The sequence below is a fragment of the Mesoplodon densirostris genome, chromosome 16 (genome assembly GCF_025265405.1).
Source record: "Mesoplodon densirostris isolate mMesDen1 chromosome 16, mMesDen1 primary haplotype, whole genome shotgun sequence".
NCBI lineage: Eukaryota > Metazoa > Chordata > Mammalia > Artiodactyla > Ziphiidae > Mesoplodon > Mesoplodon densirostris.
In genome coordinates, this window is record NC_082676.1 from 38978770 (window position 1) to 38998154 (window position 19385).

General features: G+C 52.2%; 1 protein-coding gene and 1 pseudogene across 1 annotated transcript in view; both read right to left on the minus strand.

Annotated features, from left to right (window-relative positions):
• The window catches only part of CASTOR2 (cytosolic arginine sensor for mTORC1 subunit 2), a 59348-nt gene that overhangs the window by 33815 nt on the left and 6148 nt on the right, over nt 1–19385 (minus strand). The gene's annotated exons all lie outside the window — the stretch shown is intronic.
• LOC132476024 (small ribosomal subunit protein eS26-like) lies at nt 5996–6471 on the minus strand (annotated as a pseudogene).

Genomic DNA, 19385 nt, shown 5'->3' on the forward strand with positions numbered 1-19385 from the left:
CCATCCTGTTGCCTGGCAACTCTGAGATGCCTTGGCTCCCAGGTCACTCTGCGCCTCTCTCATCTCCTGTGGCCCCTCCAATGCTGTACCGTCGTCTGCTGCTGGCTCGGGGGCAGGGTGTCCTGGGTGGGGCCCTTGGCCGACCCCATCCTTAGATGGCCCCCCATCAGCACCGACCTCCAGCTTGGAAATCCCCCAGGGCCTGGATCTTGTCCCTCCACCCCTCTCGGGAGCAGCTCAACCCTCCCTCTCCCTCGTCTCCCCGTGCCCACGCTCTGCACTCCAACCTGCACTTCCAAGTTCCTAAGACTTAGGCCACCCTCTCAAAACATCTCTGCCGTTCCATCCATCTCATCCCCTTTCTCTGGCCTCAGAAAAACGGTACCACTGTGGCAACCTATCTTTAAGCCTCTGTTCCCACTGGCGCCTCTCCCTCAGGAATCTCATACTTGGCTTCCTTGTCTTGGTGACAAACAGGCTCAAGTTTCCTCCGTCCTAAAAAAAGGCTCCCTCGTGCCCATCACCTTCCTCCCTCCACCACCACCAGTCCTCCAGCCACTGCCGCTGGCCTGACTCAACCTTCCAATGGATCCTGCTCAGCTCACCAGTGACCTCCACCAGCCAAAGCTGATGGCCTCTTCCCTCACGCCCTCCTGTCCTTGGACCTTTTGGCTGGACCTTACGTGGTGGGCCAAGGCCTCAGCCTGGACATGTATACCGACCACAGCAGGGTCTTCCAGTGTCGACACCCTCCTGTTGCTTCCTGCAGTGTCTTCTCTTCCAAGTCTCCCTGGTGCTCTTCTCTCATTACACGCTCTCCGCCAATTCTCTCCCTCCCAGGGTCCCAGCCGCTGTGGCCCAGGCTTTCTCCCCAAGCCTCAGACTCGCACTTCTCTGCCTATGCCGGCTGGACTGGTCTCAGACTCATGTCTCACATCCACCCGCTAAGACGGGAAGTATTGATGCCCATTTCACAGATAAGGAAACTGAAGACAGTGACCCGCCAGACAACCAAGGCTGCTGCGTGTGTCCTCATCCTGATGGGACAAAACGGAATCACACACCAGTCGACTCTAAAAACCCACTGCTGTTCCCCTTGGGCGTGGCCGACAGCTGACCACCAGGGCAGAGCCAAGGCCTGGGGCTGCCCTGACCCTGGGGCCGAAGGCTGAGTCATCTCAGAGAACGTTCTCATTTTCAATGGCTGTGGCCGCCTGTTATGGGCAGCCTGGCTGACACTCGATCTGTTTACTCTCTCCGAACCCAGCAGAGCGAGGCCCTCACAGGGGCCTCTCCTGGGCATCCTGGGCAAGGAGCCCGGGCCGCTCAGAGCCCTGCGGACCTTAAACCGGGAGGGGGAGGGGGAGACAGAGCGGGGAGAGGAGGAGGGCCATTTCCAGGTAAACTCGTCCAGCAGATCCACGCTGAGATTTCAGATTTACGAACCAGATAAATGAGCAGAGGGAAGAGATTTGCGAGGGTTGGTTTAATTGGTGGAATCATTTACCACAAGTTCCTCATTAAAACTGCAATGGGCGGGGGGAGGGATCTTCCTGGAATCACCCAGACAGGAAGGTGGAGCACAGGGAGGTACAGAATCAGGCTGGGAAGGCCATTGTGTGCTGCCTCCTTTGGTAAGGGAATCCCGGACCGAGCCTCTATTTGCATACCTCTGGGGAGGGGGAGCTCACTCCTTTGCGCGGTAATTCATTCCATCCTGGGGTAGCTTATTTCTAGAAAGCTCTATCAATGTGGCCTCTTTAATAACCGATACCCAGCTAGTCTTAATTCTGCCCTTCAGAGACGCAGGGATATTTGCTCCAGCTGGGAAAATGGCAGGAAAGGAGCCCAGCAGGATCATCACCTCTTCTCACAGTGAGAACAGGGCTTACGGGCTAAAACGCTGTATAAACCTCAGCTGTTTGCTTAAAGCACTGGTTCTCAACCTTGGCTACACATTGCACTCACCTGGTGAACCCTGAAAAGTACCGAGGGGGCCTGCTGAGGGTGGGTGCACAGCTGAAGTTGGAAAACCGGAGTGGCAGGGGGCCAGCCTCCCTTGCCGGATGCCTGGGCCTTCCTGGCCGGGAGAGGTCGCTGGCAAGCTGCCTAACCAGGGGCTTGAGCATGGCACGTCCGCCACCAAGTTCTGGGGGGACCACCCTGGGCGGGGGCCTAGCTGCAAGGCAGTGTCCATTTAAGGAGCCCCTGCTTGCTGCTCCTGGGGCTGCCTCACACCCGGCTCTGCTATCTTTATGCCTGCAGACTCCCCCAGGCCGCTGTGGGGATGGCACTTCTGGACCCTCCGAGACAAGACAGAACACCTGTTACACCCCGTGGAGCACACTGCTCCCCGAATGTCAGGACCCAGGGCCGTGGGTTTAAGCTGGTTCCAATAATACCCGTTCACCGCCATGCCAGCAGGGGGTGATGGATGGGAACGACCTATTGGTTTGCCTGGACTCTCCCAGTTTGGGCACCAACAATGCTTCGAAAATGGGCAGAATCACACAGAGGTGACAGAAGTCAGGTGAGCGGGCAGGAGAGGGGAGTGGTGACCAGAAGGGGGTAGTGGGGAGACTTCCAGGATCCTGGGAACGTTCTCTGTGGGTTTTTCCTGGGAGCTGGTTCCCCAGGTGTGGTCAGTCTGTGGGAATTCACAGAGCCACACGCATAAGATCTGTGCACGCCCCACGTGGCTGCTACTTCACTACCAGAGAAGAAAAATCCCAGAGGGCAGGCTGGGTGGAGGCCAAAGGTTCAAGTTCTTGCCTTTCTATGTGGCTCACATGCCAGGGTGTACCCCTAGGGTCCTCAGAACAAAGGTTTGAGGGGGCAGAGGCAGTGAGGGGGTGACCTGAAGATGGATGAGGAAAAGGACTCTAAAACATCCCTTTTGGGACTTCCCTGGTGGTCCAGTGGTTAAGACTCCACGCTTCCACTGCAGGGGGCACAGGTTCAATCCCTGATCAGGGAACGAAGATCCCGCATGCCATGTGGTGTTGCAAAAAAAAAAAAAAAAAAAGTCCCCTTGGTGACACCCCCCTCATTGGGCCAGGGCCGAGCAGCTCCTCAATGGCACTCATCGCTTTAGGCGACAAATTTTTTTTTTTTTTTTTTTGCGGTACGCAGGCCTCTCACTGTTGTGGCCTCTCCCGTTGCGGAGCACAGGCTCCGGACGCGCAGGCTCAGCGGCCATGGCTCACGGGCCCAGCCGCTCCGCGGCATGTGGGATCTTCCCGGACCGGGGCACGAACCCGCGTCCCCTGCATCGGCAGGCGGACTCCCAACCACTGCACCACCAGGGAAGCCTGACAAATGTTTTTAATGAGGTCAACCTGGGCTTGGAGCATAGTTTTGTACAGGTAATTTTTTTTTTTTTAACTCAAAGCCTTTTTCTGAACTATGGCGTAATTCAACATAATGAAATGTGCAGATTTTAGGTGTACCGTTAGACGAGTTTTGACAATTGTATACTCCCATTTAGCCACCACCCCAATCAAGAGGGAAAAACTGGGACATTGGGAATGACATACACACTACTATATATAAAATAGATAACTAATAGGAACCTGCCGTATAGCACAGGGAACTCTACTCAATACTCTGTAATGGCCTATATGGGAAAATAATCTAAAAAAAAAAAAGAGTGGATATATGTATATGTATAACTGATTCACTTTGCTGTACACCTGAAACTAATACAACATTGTAAATCAACTACACTCCAATTTAAAAAAAAAGATCTTGAACACTCCCATCACTGCAGAAAGCCTTCTGTCCCTTGCCTGTGGGTCCCTAAGACCACCCAGAGGTAACCCCTGTGCCAGTTTCTATCATCATAGATTATTTGCTGGTTTGTGTGCCTCACAGCCATGAAATCATACAGTGCGTACTATTTTGTGTCTGGCTTCTTTTGTTCAGTGTATTGTTTTTGAGATTCATCTGTTTTACTTTATGTCGTTTTGTAGCCACTTCTATTGCTGAATATGTATGTATGTTTATATATATTTATAATGTATTATAATATATTTTAATTTATCCCTTCTCTTGTTGATGACATTTGGTTGTTTCCAGTTTTTGGCTATTATGAATAAAGCTGCTATAAACATCCTTATTAAAAAAAAGATTTCCTGGCTGGCTTCCTCTGCCCCAAGTTCCCGTAATTCCACAAAAGCGGCTCAGGTTTGCCCCCAAGAACTGCTCTGCACACCTTGGCCCACCCAAGTGCGCCTGAGTCCCACCCTCTCCACGGGGTGGGTCCTATAGCACGGCAGTAAAGCATCTGCTGAGATGGGGAAGGACCCTGCTGACATGGGGCCAGGCAAAAACAAGCACACAAAGCATTACCATAGTTTGACTGCGGGAAGGGCTGTGGAACAAGGAAGCGTTTTATTTATTTATTAAAAAAATTTTTTTTTAACTTTTTGGCCGCGCCCCGAGGCACGTGGGATCTTAATTCCCCAACCAGGGATCAAACCTGCGCCCCCTGCATTGGAAGCTCTGAGTCTTAACCACTGGACTGCCAGGGAAGTCCCCAAGGAGGGGTTTTAAAACAGAGCAGCTGTGAGGGTTTCCTTTGGATGAGGTGTCTGGGAAGGGCTCAGAGGATGAGATCCAGGCAGGGGAAGCAGCATACGCAGCGGACCCCAGAAGGAAAGACCCCTAACTCGCGGAAGAGAAATATTCTACGGCGCTGTGGTCCAATTGTGTACAGCCAGGGAAACATGGAATATCATCTATACTTTGTAATACATCGTTGAGTGGAAAAAAGCAAGCCCCAGAAAACACACAGTCAGATACCCTTGTCAGGTGTATACACAGGACAAAACTGTTTGTAAAAGTCAAGGGAAAGATAAGTGTGGGTGGACAGCAGTTACCATCATGTCATGGTCGCAGTGGGGGGTATTCTTATTCAAACAATAAATAAACGTTAACTTGAAAGCTAGGATCGATAAGTATGTCACAGAACAAGGATGATGAGTAATTGCATTCTGTGCACCTGAGGTCCATTAAAAAACAAGGAAAAAGAAGGCTTTGAAATGTTTGAGGGTCTGTGTCTTAAGCAGCTCACTTTGGCTGCATGGAGAGCAGTTCCCACATCTCACTGGCAATCTCGCTGTTTTATCTCTACACCTGCCTCTCTGTATCTGCTTGAGTCCCATCTTAGGTGGGGGGAGCTGGCTTCATACTCCATTCACCGTGGACCACTGGGGGGCCACTCAGGGGATGCAGGACCCAGAAACCGAAGCCAGTGAGCCTGGCCATATCAGACCCCTGGCCCCTGTGTCCCTCCAGCTGGGAGCCTGGGAGGACGGTCAGGAGCCCCAAGAGGAGGTCTGCTCAGCTGCTACCATCTCTACCAAGTCAGCAGTATCAGCCGAGCCCCCCAAGATAGGGAGTTGGACACAGATGCATATGTGTTTCTGCAGGGGTTTCAGGGACAAGAAACCAAAGGGGGTGGACGGAGGATGGGAGGAGGACATCAAGGAAGAGCTTGGAAATGCCTTAACAGGGGGTTACAGCTCAAAGGTGTGCAAGATACTCAGGTGAAGAGAACCAGGAGTCAGACACGCTTTGCATATTCCATACCTAGGAACATTCTTCACTTGTACCAAGAAGCCCATGGCCCTCTCAGCCTCTTTTCCTTTCTAGCACTTCTGGGGCAGAATAGTAGAGACATATTTTTCTGTACCCAAGAAACAGGCCAGTAACAGCACGATGACAAATGGGACTGGTATCTGGTCTCAGTGGAGGTGGGGCGGTGGGGGACACCAGGGTATGGAAGGGACTGAGGCTGCCTGGGGGGGTGCGGGCGGCTCCTTTCCTACCAAAGAGGGGCAGCTGCCACTCAGCTCCGATGTACTGTTACACGTGGGCCCTGGGTTGCAAGATCTTCCAATTTTTCCAGAAAAGCTGGAAATCCAGATTTTGGTGATCTCTCTCAATATTTAAATGTTGGTGTACTTTTCTTTTTTTAAGCATAATTTCCACTTTATTTTCCTTCCAGGGGACCATATTCTTCAGTCTTTAAGGACTTAGCTCCTTCCATGGGCTTTGGTGGAGGTCGTGGGGCAGCGCACCAGCAGGCCTAAATCGGGGTGGAGGTGTTCGGTCCTTCCGGGTTTCCTGAGAACGACTCCTGACCATCTTGCGGTGAACGGTACAACTCACGCAGTAATGTAGTTTCACATACAGCTTGGGAAGCACACAGGCACAGAAAACCCTCGCTTCGGAAATGTCCCTGACAGCTGCGGCCTCTACGATGTTCCGAATGACGAACTTCTTAATGGCCTCCTCCTCGGGCATGCATCGGGCACAGTTGGTGCAGCGAATAGGCTGCACGAGGCCGCGGCCCTTTTTGGCACGACCATTATTCCTTCTTTTCTTGGTCCTCTTGGAAGCGAGGAGCAGAGAGCTAAATGTTGGTGTACTTTTCAAAAAACACACCGCGTGGGCCAAAGAAAACATGTCTGGCCTACAGATTCCCCATTTTTCCCTTCCTGGTCCCCCTGAGGTTCTCAAATGTCTTGGGATTTAGGGGCAGTCAATTTCCTGGATGAAGGGGTGTCTGTGTGTGTGACCACTCATGGGATCGGTGCCTGGAGTAAGGAGGCGGGGTCCCGAGCTAACGGCCCCTGGGACCCCTTAGAGCTCCCTGGGCTGCCTCTGAGGTGGGGTCAGGAGTAGGTGAAGCGAAATGTAAACCAGGTGAAGGTGGCCTGTGACCATCTGCTGGCTCTGGACGCTGACCTGGGCATCTCAGCTGCTCCCTGCTCCAACTGGGCTTCAGCACCTCCAGCTGGGCCTGTTCAGCCTTGACTCCTAGCAAGCTGGGTGACCCTGGGCATGCCTTCCGTCTCCCTGCGCTTTGGGCTGGTGCCTTGTCACTCCCAGAGTCAGAACACAGGGCCTACGTCGGAAGGACTGTGGCTCCAGCTTTGCCAACCCGTTGCCCTGTCCACCGCAGTTCCATAGGCCCAGCGCTACACTAGCTGGGGATGCAGACGTGATGATGTGTTTACATAAGCGGGGTGGATGCAGGGAATAAGCAGAGAAGGGCAAGCGGGGGAGTGCTGGGGGTCTGGGGCTCAGGGAGGGCACCCTGGAGGTGGTGGTGCTGGAGCAGAAAGTTGAAGCAGAGCTAAGTGTGGGAGCAGCTGGGATGTCAGAAAGGAGGCCTCAAATCCCCGGATGGAGCCAATTCCTGCTGGCCAGGCCAGCCTAGGTTCAACCACATCACACTACAGCTTACTCAACTGCTTTGTCTAGGAGCCCACGGGGTGTACCCCCAGCATCTGCCTGCAAAGGGTGGTACATACAGCCAGGTGTGACCCCACTCTGCTCAACCCTAAGTCAGGACAGCCATCGTTGAAAGGAACTTGGCATTCTCTCTACTGAGTCCAAACAAACCTAGAACAGTGCTATCCAGGAGAGCTTCCTGGAATGATGAAAATGGTCTACACCCGCGTTGTCTAGTTGGGTTAGCCACCAGCCACATGTGGCTACTGAGTGCTATGAAATGAGGCTAGTGTGGCTAAAGAATTGAATTTTTAAAAAAATCTTACTTGATTTTAATTAATATGAACTTAGCTAGAGTTCATATTAATTAAATGTGAACTAGAGGCTACCGACTTGGACAGTACAGTTCTAGAACTTTTCTACCCATCACTCATTCAATAGCAAGCAGCCTCCACCTGAAACAATGCCCATGTCGCCTCAGTGGCCTGCAGCTCCAGGTCATTCGGCTGCGGTTAACCCCCCAAGCCACAGGCCCTGGGACCATTCCAGGTCCGGATTCCATCTCTGTCTCCATGATGTCCGGAACCTCACTGAAGTCCTCAAGAGTGAAGGACTAGCTGCTGGCATGAGGCGGGGTCTCGAGTTTACCACTACTTTCCCCCAGGAAAAGCCCCCTGGTTGTTCACTTAGCTCAGGGGGTAAAATGTTTAGCACTGACATTTAGCTCTTTTCTTTTGGTTGTTTTTGGGTTTTTTTTTTTTTTTTTTTTGGTTACGCTGCATGGCTTGCGGGACCTTAGTTCCCAGACCAGGGATCGAACCTGGTGATAGCACACAGTCCTAACCACTGGACCACCACAGAATTCCTGACACTTAGCTCTTTTAATGAGCTCAACCTTGAGCCAGGGAGAAAGGGCAGGAAAATTGCTATTGTGCCCACAAGTACCTGACCTACCTGCCTCTCTCTTCACCCTCCCGTTACCAAGATGGGCACACTGAGGCTTTGGGACAGTCTCATCGGGGCTCTTTCCACTGGTCCTCCATCTCAGCGGTCCAGGAGGGCTAGGGTGGCATGGGGGACACATAGGGCAACAACAGCCAGGGCTGCCAGAACAAAGCACTGGGGGCCTTAAATAACAGAAGTTTATTTTCTCACAGTTCTGGAGGACGGAAGTAGAACAGAGTGCTGGCAGCATTTCTGGAGAGGGCTCCCTCCTGGCCTGATGAAGGCTGCATCCTTGCCTGGCCTTCCTTCTGTGCACATGTGGAGAGAAAGCAAGCAAGCTCTCTGGTGCCTCTTCTCCTAAGGACACTAATCCTATTGGATCAGGGCCCCACCGTTATGACCTCTTTTAACTTTAATTACTTCCTAAAGGCCCATCTCCAAATACATTCCCACTAGGGGTTAGGGCTTTAGCATATGAGTTTTGGGGGGACACAAACATTCAGTCCACAATACTCTTAAAGACACTGCTGGCTACTGAGAAGAGACTTGTGAAACAACTGGACAAATGACCAGAGATGATGGGAAAAGGGCTGAAATGAACATAAGCCCATGAGAAATGGTACAGAATGGTTCCCAAGCTGAAGGGAAGGGGCTGTGAGCTGAGCCGAGCCACAGCCTAGCTCCCCAGGGCCTGTCTGCACCTGGGGGGATCAGTGTGGCCGCCACGTGCCTTGGCAAGTCCTCTCCTTTATGGACTCAGTTCCAAATCCATGAAATAAAAGAGCTGAACTAAAGATGTCAGGCTGGGTCCAGCCCAGAGTGGCCGAGAACTAGCTATTCAGTGTGCTAACATTCTCCACCAGGGAGGGCAGCGCTTACACCCAAATGGTGCTGTCCCAGACCTTAGGCTGGGGCAGGAGAGGGCTGGAAGGGACCCCTTTGTGGCCAGCCTCCAGCCCTGCACCTACCTGCCCTGGGGCAAAGAACCCTCTGGTTGGTCTACTCTCCCTAGCTGTCCCAGGCTGGGGCAGGCTCAGTCAGCAGCAGAGCTATGCTTACTAACTGGACAGGGGTCGTCAGCCCCTGCTGCTTCCAAAGTGCACCTGGCCTTGGGGTCCCGCTATGGCTGAGACATGCCTGCAAAGGAAGCCCCAGCCCAAGCTGTTGTGTTGTCCTGCACTCCTGGCTGATGGTGGCACCAACTTCCCAGAGTCAGGATGGGCCGAAAATCAACACAGGCACCCACTGCCAGCTCCTTACTACCCAACCTCTCCTGGGGGATGCGGCGTTTTCTTTTGCTGGGTTTGTACCTGTCATTACCTCTCTGAGCTGCCTGGAGCAGCTCAATGACAGTCTAGTGGTCCTGCCCCACAATGAGAAGGGCCAGGCCCCAAGGGCCTTCCATGGGCTCTGGGCCAAATATTTCACTTTTATTAAAATTCTCACTTGGCTGTGGCCTATATCCCAGGGCCACATCCAATTTGCCAAAGTCGTGGAGGGAGAGAAAGTAAGGGAGACAGTGGCGTTAAAGTAATCAGAACATAACGATGTTAAAAGGAATTTCTGATGAGCTGGCCAAGTCAGAGTTATCACCCCATTTTGCAGATGAAGAAACTGAGGACTGGAAAGGCTAACACTCCACCAAAGGCTGTGAGTTAAGTGGGCAGAACATGCTACGTGTGACTGGTAAGCGGGTAGGCCTGGGCCTCTGTGATGCTAGCATCCTCCACCTGCACAGGAGGTGGGTGGGCTTCTCTCTGCATCTTTGGCAGCAGCAAGAAGGCTCTTCCAGAGCTCTCTGAGGGCAACAGAGGCCAGAAGCTGCTTACCCACCGCCCTGGGGCGGGAGGGTATCTTTACGGGGTCTGGCACAATTTACCTCTTGGACAGCTGTGAAGCCCCAGGGAGGGCACTGCTCAGGCCCAGCTGCTTCCAGAGCCTGGAGCCTCCCCATCAGCTAAATCTGGCAGGAAGGTGGAAAGGCCTGGGGGTGCTGGGACCTGGGCCAGTTTCCAACATTTGTGGAGGTGAGAGAGCTCTGGACCTGTGAGGGGGCAGCCCCTGGGGGTGTGGACTCAGCTTCAAGGGCTGGGCACACTGGGGATGCTTGAATGTGGGTGTGGCTACCTGGGCCCCAGGGCCTGGCAGACAGATGTCTTCACCTGCGCATGGAGGGGGACAGTGGGGGAGCTGGCCACAGAGATGGGCAAATACCTTGATATGAGAGCAAATAAAATCAGGGCTTTAACTATGGTGGGCTGACTAGAGGCTGGGTGCTCTGGAGGTGAAAGGCTTAAGACCTGCCACAGCCCACTGGGGGCCTGTGAGCTGGCTGGGGGAAATAAGATGAATGGTGAGAGGGCCCCAAACAAGAAGAAAAGCAAATGCCTCAGGGCTGGCATGTATGTGCATAAACACACACACCCAGAATGGAAGGTGACATAGAGGGGTCCTTTACCTACCAGGCTATCTGATGACACACTGGGTGGTGAGGTGGTGGGGAGCAGGCCCAGGACACCCAGACAGGGAAGTCAACGGGAACCCCTTTCCGCAGGCACTACATGAGGACTTTTCCAACACACGTGCTCTGACCCTGGGTTCTGCTTCTAGGCATTTGCCTGTAGGCATATTCTCACGCATGCAAAATAAGGCCTGTGCCCCAAGTTACATGTTATGGCATTAATTGTAAATAATGACAAAAAAGGTTGGGAACAAAGGTCCACTTGCAGAGTAAGTTTAAAGATATGATGGTCACCTGGTCCTTGGGGAACTGTGCAACAGTTAAAATGAAGGATGTGAATCACGACTAAGACGAACTTCGGCTGAAGAATAAATACCGCAGTGCAGAATGGGAATAGTGAGCATGGTTTAATACCAATTTATGTTAAAAAAAAAAAAAAAGAGAGAAAGAGAGAAACTACTACATATGCGTATTTGCATATACACACACACGCACACACATATATATATATACACACGCACACACAGGAAATATCACCGAGATCCCCACTGATCTCCTTGTCCGTGGGGGCGGGAATTGGTTGGCTGAAGAACAAGGGTGGGAGGAAGCTTTTACTGGGCACCTTTGTGTAACTTTGGAATTCTAATAAATCGTGAATTTGCTATCTATCCAAAAATTAAAAACGAAGGGGAAAAAAAAAAAAAAAAAAAAACAGAGGCAAGGAGGCGATAGGGCCAAGGTGGACTGCCAAGGCAGGGGAGCCAGGTAAGAGTGGGGTGCCAGCGGGGGGCACTGAGAGGGTGCAGGAAGGAGGGTGTCATGGCCAGGGGCATGGCTTTGGGGGCCAGACTATCCCGGGGATCAAACCCCAGCCCTGCTGTTGACTTGTGCTGTGACCCTGGCAGTCACAATCCTCTCCTCCTTCCTGCCCAGGACCCAGGTGACAGCCCAGACATAGCCTGATGCCGGGAGAATGGAGGAGAATCAGAGGATGATGGGGCTCCCTGCCTCTCCTAGGCTGGGGTACAGCCTCTCTTGCCCACCTGCAACCCTCTACTTGGGGGGGGGGCTGACCCTGACCCACCTAAGAAGCCAGGTGACCTGTCATCTTAAAGCAGACCCTGGCACTCTGCATTCTCTCCAGCTAGAAGCTGCTTGGTCACCGCCCCCCCAACCCCAGTAAGCCTGGGTCCTTCAGGGGTGGGTAAACAAAGAATGGGGAAGGTATCCCAAGATCTCCAGCCTCAACGTGAAGACAAATAGCCCACCTAAGCCTTCCTGAGACCTGGTCTGTGCTCACCCTCCTGTTTCGAGACCACAGCACCAGACCCAGTCAGAGAGGCCCAAAGCACAGCCTGCAAGGGGGGAAATGAGCATCTCCCAGAGCCTCAGACCATCTGCGGACATCGAGAGGTTATGGAGAATGGCAGATGCTCAGGGAAGCCTAGCCCATGACAGCCAAGGCCTGATGAGCAACTCCTAGAGGCCAGGCATTGGATGCACAAGAGCACATGAGGCTCCAACAGGACCCCAGGGGCTCAGCAGCACTTTCCAGATATGAAAACTGAGACTTACTGAAGTGAAATGACTCCAAATGTGGCATACGGACTAAATGTCTGTGTCCTCCACAAATTCATATGTTGAAGGCCTAACCCTCGATGGGATGGTATTTGGATGTGGGGACTCTGGGAGGTGATTAGGTTTGGATGAGGTCATGAGGATGGGGCCCCGTGATGGGGTTAGTGCCCTAAGAGAGGAAGAGAGAGATCTCGCTTGCTTTCTCTGTCCATGCACATGCACCGAGAAAAGACCATGTGAGGGCACGGGGAGAAGGCAGCCACCTGCAAGCCAAGAAGAGAGCCCTCACCAGGAAGTGAATCTACTGGCATCCTGATCTTGGATTCCCAACTTCCAAAACTGAGGAATAAATTTCTCTTGTTTAAGCCACCCAGGCTGTGGTGTTTTGTTATTGCAGCTCAAGCTGACTAATACAGGTGGCACAGTGAGGGTTCAAACTCAGATCCGTCAAGACTCATGCTCTCTCACTGACAATCCTCTCCACACCCCCCAACACCCTGCAACACCTCCACCTCTCAACTTTCTTCTCATTCTCACTAGCCTGGATTTGTTGTCTGTTGTTCAGTATGCATTTTATTATATTAAATACACAAAAAATTTACCATCTTAACGATTTTAAGGTATATAGCTCAGTGGTATTAACTACATTTACATTGTTGTGCAACTATCACCACCATCCATCTCCATAACTCTTTTCATCTTGTAAAACTGAAACTCTGTCTCTATTAAATGATAACTCCCCATTCTCCCCATCACCAGCCCCTGTGTGTCACCATTCTACTTTCTGTCTCTATGAATTTGTACAGTATTTATCCTTTGTGACTGGCTTATACCACTCAGGCCCCAAGGTTCATCCATGTTGTAACAGGTGTCAGAATTTCCTTCCTTTTTAAGGCTGAACAGCATGCACCACATTTGCTTATCAATTCATCAGTCAATGGATACTTGGGTTGCTTCCATGTTTTTGTTGTTGTGAATAACGCTGCTGTGAACATGGGTGTACAAGTATTTGAGACCTTGCTTTCGGGTATACACCCAGAAGTGGCATTTCGCTAGCCTAGATTTCCCACACCACATTCTCTCTCATTTCCTTTTCCACTGGGCCATTTCTCTGGGCCTTTTCCCCCAGTTGTCCTCTTCCTTACCTGCCCCGCCCTCCCCTCTCCCACGAGCCTTCTTTGGCCCTGGGATTACACCAGTGACCAGATCCTGACCGAGGAGGCTGGACAGAGCCGTCCCTCTCCTCCTTAACAGGGCCATCCCCTCCAGCTCCCATGCTGCTCCAGCTCACCATGGGCCACACTGGCCAGGGCTCTGTGCTTTTGCACATGCTGTACCTCCTTCTTGGGAGCCCCTTCTCTACCTCAATGCTTCAAGCCTGGCTCAATGCCACCTCTCCTGGAAGCCCTCCCCGACCCATCTGGACTCAACTGTATTTCCTCCCCTGTACCTCGAGCTCCCCCGAGCCTTGAGGACTTTCCTCTCACCAGATTAGTGTAATCAAGATCTTGGAGAGCTGTCTTCCCCACTGTGCTGTCCACAACGAGTCCAGGGTTAGTGTCCAAGTCCTCAAAGGGCCAGCATGTGGCACAGAATGGGTATCGAGACACACTTCGGAACTAGTGGAGATGAAGGAAGCCTCAAGGGCCAAGAATCCACGCCAAGTGTAAGGAAACCCCAGAGAGCAAGAATGAACCCTCTCCACGGTGCAGCCTCTGCCTTCCTGAGCCACTGTCCCATGGGCTTGATTCCCCCTGGGGTGGCAGACAAGCCCTCGGAGGCTGGAGGCACAGGCTTCCAGATCTCACAAGCACCTAACTGCTCCCATGGGGATCCCCCTTGGCCGGTCCCTGCCCTTGGTGGGTGAAGGGATGAGTCTGCGGAGGACACCTGCCCTCATGGGACAGAGGTGTGTGCGCGGGGCAGGGGTGGGGGTGATGCAAGAACCTTCGTTCTGCAGGAGGACTCAGGGGTCCTGGCTTTTGAGAACAAGCGCTCCTCGGGGCATTAACTCAGGGTAACCTTCTAATGGTTTGATTTTTTATGGGGCGTTTTAACAACACAGCTGGTGCCCAAGTGAGGCTGGCAGTACAGGTGGGCACTGAGGGGTCTCGCGATCGCCACCATCTGAGAAGGGCTCCCAGGACCTTGCCGGGAGCGGAGAGCTCATGCCTTTGAAAGGACACCAGCACTCTTGGTTCTGACAAGCTGCCCTTATGGTGGGCCGCCAGCCTAACCACAAAGGTTCTTGGGTCCACGTGCCTGCAGACTCCTCTTCTGCTGCTAGCCTCCCCATCCCCGGCCCCATGGGCCAGTCTGTCAGTCCCGACAGCTCACTCAATTAAAAAAAAAAAAAAAACACACCCCTAGTCAAATAAAAATCAGAATTAGTCATTCCATCCTGCAACCACCAGCTCAGCCCTTCCAACAATTCCAAAGCAGAACAGACCATCAGCACCGTGCGGACAGAGGCCACAGCCACCCCTTCGCCAAGGGGTGCAGTCCAGCCCAGGGCACTGCGCTCCTCAAAAAATATCCGTTGAATTCATATGAATGATCAGCTCACTGTGGGTCAGATGCCTAAGCCCTTGTTGTAAAATTTCCCACTTAATCTTCAGTGGAACCCAAAGAGCTCGATAGCATGGTGCCTATTTTAAAGATGGGGAAACTGAGCCTCCTTTGAGGCTCTCAACAACTTGTCCAAGGTCACAGAGCTGGTAAGTGGTGGACGTTGGGTTAAAAACACGTTTTCTTGACTCTTACAAGTGTGTACGCCCCCTGAGAAATGGGCCTTAGCACAGGCCTGAACCCCAGTCTGCTAGGTGTCTGCTGTGTGAATTGGGGTGAGTTACGAGCTGCTGACTCCACCGTCGGCTGGGAGCCCTCCTTCCTATGGAGCCTGGTGAGGGAAAAGGATGGAAAACCCTACTGCAGCCTGACACGTAGTAGGCTCTCAAGAAAGAGCGCCGAGGCTAAAGGCTTTGTTTGTTCTAAATCCATCCTATCAGTCACTGTCTCAGTGACTTTTGAACTCCGAGGGAAAAAGATTGAACTTTGAGAACAAATTTCCACCCACTGTCTTTCCTGCTCAAGAAAGGGAGTAAATCGCGGGGTGGGGAGGGGCTCAAGGAAGGTAGGCCTGGTGGAGAGGCCCTGAGGGTGGAGAGGAAAGTCCAGGGGAGTGTGCAGGAGGCCCACCTTGGAGGGAAAACTAACCCTACCTTGAACATATGCACCTTGTACTGACCAGGGTCCGAGGCCTGTGCAGGAGGAGGGAGGCCTGACTTGACTGCCCCCAACTCCCTTCCTGCCAGAACTATATACCTCCCGGCAGCCTAGGCTCAGATCAGGTGGCCACAGCCTAGGCTGGGTCAGCTGGGGAGCCCCCTCTCCACTGACAGCTGCCCAGGCCCTCCAAGGACCCCGAGAGCTACAGGAACCTACACGTCACACTTCCTTGCCTCCACTGATGCGCCCGCTTAGGTGACACCAAGTTCCAGTGAGCGCTGTACCAGGAAGACCACGGGCAAAGCCTGCTGTGGCCAGGTGCTTAACCTGGGCTATCCCTTCCCCATAATCCTGTTTGCCCACAAAGACACCGAGTCTCCCAGAGGTTCAGTAGCCCAGACTGTGGTCACCCAACCGGTAAGGGACTCCAGGCTCCTACCCACATTAAGCTAGTGTGGTGGTTTATGAACATGGACTCTGCAGCCAGAGGCCCTGGGTTCAAATCCCTACTCCTCAGGTATGTCAAACGTGCAGCCGCTGTGGGAAACAGCTTGGCAGGTCCTCAAAATGTTAAACACAGAGTTACCATGTGACCCAGCAATTCCATCCCTAGGGATCTACCCAAGCGAGATGAAAACACACATTCACACCAACACTTGTACACAGATGTTCACAGCAGTGATCTTTATGATAACAAACATGTGGAAACAATCCAAATATACATCAATGGATGAATAAACAAAATGTGGTCTATCCAATACAATGGAATACTATTTTATCATAAAAAGGAATGACGTATTGACACACAGCCTACAACACAGATGAACCTTGAAAACATGATGCTCCGGGAAAGAAGCCAGTCACAAAGAACCACATATTGTATGATTCCATTGATAAGAAATGTCCAGAACAGGCAAATCCCTAGAGACAGAAAGTAGATTAGTGCTGCCAGGGGCTAGGGAATGTCTGCATATGGTTTCTTTTGGGGTGACGATGGACGAGTTTTGGAATTAGACAGTGGTGATGGCTGCACAACTCTGAATACACAAGAGGCTACTGAGTTGTACAACTGAAGAGGATGAATTGTATGGTATGTGAGTTATATATCAATAAAGCTGTTATTAAAAAAAACCCCTACTCTTCACTTGTTGGTTTTGTGATCTTGAGCGAAGTCAGTGTCTCAGTTCCCCCATCTGCAAAACGGGGCCAGTAATTGTACCTACGTGCTAAGGGTTACTGTGAGGATTAGATGAGTTAATGCATGACGTGCTCTAAGCCGCTGTCTCACTGGGTGCCAGCTCTTTCCCTCGGTCTGACTCTGCTGCCCACGCTGCTGTGGCTCACTGCCATCCACTCACCCACCACACTGCCCTTTGGTTCTGCACACTCGCCAGGCTCCTACCTTTTTCTTTTGTCCCCCAAATTTCCGTAAAACATACATGCTATCAAACTTATCATCTTGATCATTTTAAAGTTTACTGTTCAGTAGTAAGTGCATTCGTATTGTTTTGTAACTGATCCCCAGAACTCTTCATCTTGCAAAACTGAAACTCTACACTCACTGAATAACAAGTCCCCACTCACCCCCCCTCGCCAGCCCCTGGCAACCACCACTCGACTTTCTGTCTCTATGAATCGACTTCTCTAGGTACCTCATGTAAGGGGAATCAAACACTATTTGTCTTTCTGTGACTGGCTTATTTCACTTAGCATAATGTCCTCAAGGCTCATCCATGGTATAGCATGTGTCACAATTTTCCTTCCTTTTTAAGGCTGGATGATACTTTGTTATATGCACAGACCACATTTTGCTTATCCGTGCATTTGTCTATGGGCACTTGGGTTGCTCCCATCTTTTGGCTATTGTGAATGATGCTGCCATGAACATGGGTGGGCAGATAAGACCCCAAGCTTGTAAGCCTAGATCTCAGAGGTCAGAGTGTGTCCAATGTATTATAATTAAGGCAAGGAAGAGTGTAAGGCATCCAGAGCTGAGCTTCCCCTTAGAAGGTGTAATTTAACACACTCACCACAAACTGAGCAGCTAAAGATTTGGGGGAACTGGCCGCTGGGGGTGATGCTGGTAGGCCTGTCTGCTTGTGCCAAGGTGCAGCACTGGGTCTTGGACAACCAGAATCTGACTGCTCCAGCACCAGTGGGACTAGGCTGGTTTATTCGGGGCTGGTTCCTCAGGCCGGAGGTCTGTTATAAGAAAAACATTGGCCGGCAAGCGCAAGCTCAGTCCTTTGCAACAGAAGATGAGTCAGTGCAGTGGAGCACTGGTCCTGAGGAGGCCTCGACATGCACCTGGCGTGAGGACAGAGGGGGACTAGCTCTCCCACCCTATACCCTGAGGCACAGGTGATCCCAGAAAGCCACTGACCCAGCCCCAGGGTGGCTTCAAGAGCTATCTGGCTGGATGAAAGCTGGCTAGGGCGATCACACATTCTGGTTTGCCCTGTTGTCCAGGGTACTTATTTTTAGTGCTCCCTGTTATTCTCAGAAGTGTCCCCATTTGGATGATAAATTACAGAGTCACCATATCAGTTACCCATTGCATAACAAATTACCTGAAAACCTAGTCGCTTGAAACAACAAACGTGTATCTCTCACAGCTCCTATGGGCTAGGAAGGTGGGCATGGCACACCTGGGCACTTCTGGCTGAGGGTTTCTTATGAGGTTGCAGCCCAGGTGCTAGCTGGGGCTGCGGTCATTGGAAGGCTTGCCCGGGGCAGGAGGATCTGTTGTCAAGGTGACTCACTCACAGGCTGGCTGTTGGTGGGAGGCCTCAGTTCCACTCCACTGTGGGCCTCTCCACAAGGATGCTCGAGTGTCCTTACAACATGGCAGCTGGCTTCCCACAGAGCAAGAGAGAGACAGAGCACAGCAGTGCCAGGCAGAAGCTATCTTTTTAAGCCCTAAGCCCCAGAAGCCTCGCAGTACTGCTTCTGTTCCCTTCTGCTCATTAGAAGAAGGTCACTAATCCAGACCCCACACTTAAAGGCAAGGGAGGTCTAGCTTTTGAAGGGAACAGTGTCAAAGAATTTGGGGTATTTAAAAACTACCACAGTTACTCTAAAACAAGGGCATGTGTGGTGGAGAGATGGGGCAAAGCCAGAGAGGACAGAAGTCAGACCGAAGAATATTCACAGTGCCAGATAAGGATCAGGGCGCAGTCTGAGAACGGTCTTGAGCAAGGCAGAGATACAGTCAGAGATTCAGAGTGAACCATGACATCTACCCCAGCACCACCTCTGGTGAGGCCACAGGGCCTCCACTCAGCCCCCGCAGTACCAGCTGTCCCCTCCTTCTGGGTCTTTGGGCCTCTCACCCTCTACCTTTGGCAGAGAACACACCTTTTCTTCCCACTGGACCAAAGCTCCTTTTGTGTCTTCCACTGGGCCCTGCACATAGCAGGTGCACGTTGCAGGGTTTCTGCATGAACAAAACATACCAATTTGCACCAACCCCAAGCTGTGGTCACACGGGCCACAAGTCCCAGCCTGCACTCTGCATACACCTTTCTCTTTCCAGCCTCCAGGCCTTTGCTCCTGTGGTTCTTCCTGTCCAGAGGGCTCTGGCTGTGCTAACCATTTGCACTGTCCTGGAGGCAGATGGGACTGGTGGCAAAGCTGTTTGGATAATTCAGTGGGGAGATGAGGAGGACTGACGCCTGGAGAAGCAGGGGGCTCGGGCGAGGAGGGGCGGACCTCGCTAAGCAGTCGGATGTGGGGCAGGCCAAGGACAACTCTGTGCTTTCCATACCTGGTGCTTGGGAGCTGGGGCTGGGGCAGCAACAGGTCATGGATACCCCAGGCGGGTGTGGGAATTGGCTCTGGGGCTCACCCTGTGCTCTCCCCACCTCCTCCATCTGTGCCTTCCCCACCTCCTCCATCCGTGCCCACTCCCTCCTGCTCCTTGCCCGGCCTG